At 46.5% G+C, this 5,638-nt stretch overlaps 1 protein-coding gene across 5 annotated transcripts in view; it reads right to left on the reverse strand.

The window, feature by feature from the left end:
* The window catches only part of LOC145361027 (uncharacterized), a 15,937-nt gene extending 11,877 nt beyond the window's left edge, over positions 1-4,060 (reverse strand). Inside the window, exon 1 of one of the 5 annotated variants that reach the window (XM_080216568.1) lies at positions 3,983-4,060. The gene's annotated coding sequence lies outside the window, so the exon portion shown is untranslated. Of the gene's footprint in view, positions 1-3,330; positions 3,349-3,960 lie in introns of those variants that run through there. The other 4 variants (XM_080216570.1, XM_080216569.1, XM_080216567.1 and 1 more) reach the window with 4 other exon arrangements.
* Between the last annotated feature and the right edge of the window lie 1,578 nt (positions 4,061-5,638).

The raw sequence follows: 5,638 nt of genomic DNA on the forward strand, positions 1-5,638 counted from the left end.
TTTGACGGTGGAGCAGACTCGATAGGCCGAATGGTCCTCTTCTGTTCCTGCATCTAATGACAGTCTTATCAGGAGAAGATTGCCCCAGTCTCTTCAATCTTCCCTGACAGATTTAGAAATCTGACGAGAGTTTTAGATCCGAAACGTGGCCCGATTTTCTCTTGAAATGTTCGATTGCTGACGGGACACTGTGTCCAATTTCACTCACCCCTGTTCAGGCAACGTCCAACGAGACAGTGCAGAGTGTCTGAAGGTTAGGGAAGCCAGGGAACACATACTGATGGGTTTATTTTGAGATTGTGAAGGGGCTGGAAATAGATTACATTCTGGAACTGGAATGAACGAGTCCCACTCCAAATGACTGAGGGTTAAAACTTGCTCTGGTTTCACAGAGAGAACATCCCTGCATTCATATAGTGCCCCTCAATTCAAAGGCCAATTTTGAAGACCTGTCACTCCTGCAATGGTGGGCAAGCACAACCATATTTACACAGCAAGATCCCATCGTCAACAATCCACTGGCCAAGACGCAAGTGTATCTCACTGGTCCTGCCCAATCATGTCCACACACAGTGCCATTCTGGTACCCTGTGGTCAACTGCGGAATGTTCGAGGTCAACCGGGATGCCCTTCAAGGTTGAATAGCCTTCCTGTTGGCACATTCAGCCAAGTCACCGGACACCAGAGGAGAACCATCGAACTGTATCCCAACAGAAGTGACTGCAGCATGGGGTAGGAGGAGGGTACAATGCTTAGCACTGTTGCCTCACAGCGCCAGGGACCCGGGTGCGATTCCAGCCTTGGGTCACTGTCTGTGCAGAGTTGCACGTTCTCCCCGTGTCTGCGTGGGATTCCTCCAGGTGCTCTAGTTTTCTCCCACAGTCCAAAGATGTGCAGGTTAGGCGGATTGGCCATGCTAAATTGCCCCTTAGTGTCCAAAGATGTGTAGGTTAGATGGATTGGCCGTGCTAAATTACCCCATAATGTCCAAAGATGTGCAGGTTAGGCGGATTGGCCATGCTAAATTGCCCCTCAGTGTCCAAAGATGTGTAATTTAAGAACATTAGCAGGGTGAATCTATGGGCATAGGGCCTGGGTAAGATTAAAAAAAAAGGCCGGTGCACATGTGATGGGCCAACTGTCCTCCTTCCACACTGTAGGGATTCTTTGATAAGTCAGTGCTGTTGAAGCGGGGGGAAATAGTTATCATTGAGACATACAGGACAGTAAATATGAGTGAGTGGCCTCTTGGCTGTGAGTTGGTGTCACTCTGTGCCCCCCAGTTAAGCCTTGCTTGCAAGCCTCAGTCCTGAGATTTGACCACAGCATCCAGGGTAATGTTGTCTTTTCAGATAAATTCATTGACATAGACCTGGTCTGCCTCCTCAGATGGATATTATAGAACCCATAACACTGCTACAAAGCAACAACAGGGGTCTTCACCCTGGCTAATCCCTCTGCCAAGACTTGTTTCTTCATTCTTGGCATCGCTGGCTAGGCTCAGTATTTAGTGCCCATCCCTAGTTGCCCTTTGAGAAGGTGGTGGTGAGCTGCCTTCTGCAGCCCCTCAGGTGTGTTGCATGAACAGGGGTGAGTGGAATTGGACACAGCGTCCCGTCAGCGATCAAACATTTAAAAAGAAAATCGGGTCACATTCCATATCTAAAACTCTTGTCGCAAGGTTTCTAAATCTGTCAGGGAAGATTGAAGAGGCTGGGGTAATCTTCTCCTGATAAGATGGTCATAATATGTAGAAATAGAAGAAGATTATACAATCAAATAATCCCTACAATGCAGAAAGAGGCCATTCAGCCCATTGAGTCTGCACCCAGCCCCCTGAACCCCGCATATTTGCCCTGCTAATCACCCTGACACTAAGGGGCAGTTTACCAATCCACCTAACCTGCACACCTTTGCACACTAAGGGGCAATTTAGCATAAAGATTATTTATTAGTCACAAGTAAGACTTACATTAACACTGCAATTGAGTTACTGCGAAAATCCCCTAGTCGCCACACTCCTGCGCCTGTTCGGGTACACTGAGGAAGAATTTAGCACGGACAATGCACCTTCTTTGGAGTGTGGGAGGAAACCGGAGCACCCGGAGGAAACCCATGCAAACACGGGGAGAATGTGCAGACTCCACACAGACAGTGACCCGCGGAATCGAACCCATGTCCCTGGCACTAATAACTGTGCCAGATATTTAACAAATAATGTATATTTTTGCAAAAAAAATGAATAATGCGCTTTGTGTGATGTCCACTTTGAATAAATATCTCAGATGTTTAACAAACAATTATCATCTTCCCTGATTATATCTTCTTGTAAAATCATAGAATCCCTACAGTGCAGGAGGAGGTCATTCGGCCCATCGAGTCTGCACCGACAGACTGTATCCCCACAAACCCCACGTATTTACCCTGCTGGTCCCCCTGACACTAGGGTCAATTTCAAGTAAAGTTAATTTATTAGTCACAAGTAGGCTCACATTCACACTGCAATGAAGCTACTGTGAAAATCCCCACAGGGAGAATTTAGCACGGACCAATGCACATTTTAGGGCTGTGGGAGAAAACCAGAGCCTTCCCCCCCCACCACCACCACCCCCACGAGGAAAACCCACGCAGACACGGGGAGAACGTGTAGACTGCCAAGCTGGGAATCGAACCTAGATTCCCTGTCGCTGTGAGGCGGCAGTGCTAACCGCTGTTCCACCCGCTGTGTAATCATTAACTTTTTTTTTGCGCGTGTAAAACCCCTGGTTAAAAACCAGAAAATAAAGTAATCTCAGGAACTGTTCAAATATCAGTAACCCACACAACAAAGAAATCCTATTCATAATTTTTACATTTTTTTTGCGGGGGTGGGGTATCATTCCTTTACAATGTTTCCAGTTCGATTTCTATTTAAAGTTCTTTTTTTTCGCTCTACTTGCCACATCTTGCTGTTAATGGGTAACTTGCCCTGATTGTCATGGGTGTGCAGAGACTCAGTGTTAAAGGGAGCCGACCTCCCATCCCCGATAGCCAGGAAAATGATTACAGGCGGATAAAAGGGAAAACGCCCCCGCCCCCCCCCCCCCACCCTAGTCTACCCCCAGAGAGAAGGGCTTCTTTCTCGCCCTCAAACCCGGCGCCCAACAACCAAAGAGTCAAATACCCCTGGCAGAGGGAGAGTTAACTGAGAATTGTCAATTTTCAGATGCACACACTCCCACGCAACCCACGTTTTATCCACATAATGTGAGTAAAGTTTAATAATAGAACGAGCTAAAATACTAGTCCAGTCTTCCTGTCAAGCAGCGCTCCGAAAATAAACTCACTCACCAGCCTGTCTCTTCCTCTCTCTCTCACTGATATTACAATCAATTTGGGAGGTTCATTCCTTACAATAAAAATCATGCACGCTCAGAAAATTGCCAGTCTTCGCCTGTCCCAAATCATTATTGAATGGATGGATCAATGATTTCAAAACACAAAGAGAACCTATCACATCCTACACCCCCCTCCCCACCCACCCCCCGTTTTTGTTTGTCGGGTTTCTGTATGTTAGTAAACAAATATACGAACCACAGACAAGAGACACACGTTAGCTACAATAAAGGATACATTTCCCCCCCCCCCACCTCCCCGTCACTTAATTAGATCAACATGTATCAGAAATCCACACCATACTGACCCACTTCAGACAGAGAACAGGGAGAATCATTGCCAAGGGTGGTGAATGAGGCTAGTCAGAATTAAACGAGAGAGAGAGAGACACACACACACACAAGAGAGGTTCATCACACTACAACATGCACACAACGCAAAAATTCCACACTGTACCTTCTGCTAAGAATTAGCACAAAGCACCCAATTTGTGAACTGCTCCTGGTTCATTTTCTAAATATAATACATATACATTGCTTAGAGATATATAAATATATAGAGGTGTTTGTTTTCCTGGCTGCCTACCCCTGTGTGGATCTTGAAGTACCTTGTGTCTTTTCTGGCTCCTGTCCTTTGCTCTGTCTCTACCTTTTAGCTTCCCTCATTGCCAGGAACTGTGGGGATGTGTGTTAGTAGGTCGCCCGTTGCATAACAGTCACTTAACTGCCTAGTCACGTTTTAAGCTGGGCTTTTTTTTCTCTCTCCTTTTTTTTCTCTCTCCTCGCAGTGAGAAAGGGAACCTAGGCAGAACGCCAAGAGAGCTGGAGGAAAAACGAGACAGACACAGAGAAAGAGAGAGAGAGAGAGACGGAGGGAGATAGACTTCTATCGCCAACATATGGGGAGGGGAGTGGGTGATGTGTACCAGGGACACACACACACACACACACACTCATTCACACATTCTCTCTTACACACTTATACACACTCATACTCATAGACACACACTCTCTTTCACACACGCATTCTTTCATACACACTCATTCATACACACACACTCATACACATTCTCTCACACGCTCATTCACACATTCTCTCTCTCTCTCACACACACACTCATACACACAGATTCTCTCACTCACACACACATTCTCTCTCATACACTCATTCTCTCACACACATACACACACACATTCATGCACACTCTCTCACACACACATGCACGCACACACACACTCTCTTACACACTCTCTCACGCACACACTCAGACTCTCATTCTCTCACATTCACACATACATGCACACACATTCATTCTCTGTCTCTCACAGACACTCAGACTCTCTCTCGCTCACACATATACACGGACTCACAGTCACACAGACTCTCATTCTCTCTCTCACACACACACTCATATGGACTCACACATATACTGCTATATGCACTCAGCATGCTCCCTCTCACACACACTCCCTCTCACACACACTCTCACATACAGTCTCACATACACACACTCTCACGCACTCACACACATTCTCTTTCTCCCTCCACACACACACACATTCTCATACAGTCACACACATCACTTTCACATACACACACACATTCTCACACACAGTTACACACACACACGCTCTCTCTCTCTCACACATATGCTCTCTCACACACACTCACACACATACTCTCTCACACACACACACTCACACACTCTCGCACAGTCTCTCACACACACACTGTCACACACACTCTCACACACACACGCTCTCACATACACTCACACACAGTCTCACACACACGCACTCTCTCACACAGTCTCACACACACACACACACACACACAGGCTCTCTCTCTCTCATGTACTCATACACATACACACACACTCACATTCCCTCACACTCATATATAAACATACACAGACACTCTCGCTCTCTCTCACATACACACACACACACACACACACACAATACTGGGGAATGTAGGAAAGACTGAGAGAATGAGATATTGTAAATCCAAACCTGAACTCAAAATAAATCAATTTAAAAGGTGATTGCTTCTAACTGCTTCCAAACACTGCAAGCTGCCCTGAAAGGTACAGTGTGGGAGGGGGAGAGGGTCCTTCAGCCTCTCTGTCACAGGGTATCCCCATGTTATTAAACTAATACAAGGGATGGAATTCCTGTAAGTTGTGGGGTGCGCACTGCCGTTGCAAAGCTTACCCTCGGCAGCGAGATGGGGGGGGGGGGGGTAGGATGCAAAATGGCAACAG

The sequence above is a fragment of the Carcharhinus amblyrhynchos genome, chromosome 33 (assembly GCF_965287045.1).
Source record: "Carcharhinus amblyrhynchos chromosome 33, sCarAmb.v2.hapA, whole genome shotgun sequence".
NCBI lineage: Eukaryota > Metazoa > Chordata > Chondrichthyes > Carcharhiniformes > Carcharhinidae > Carcharhinus > Carcharhinus amblyrhynchos.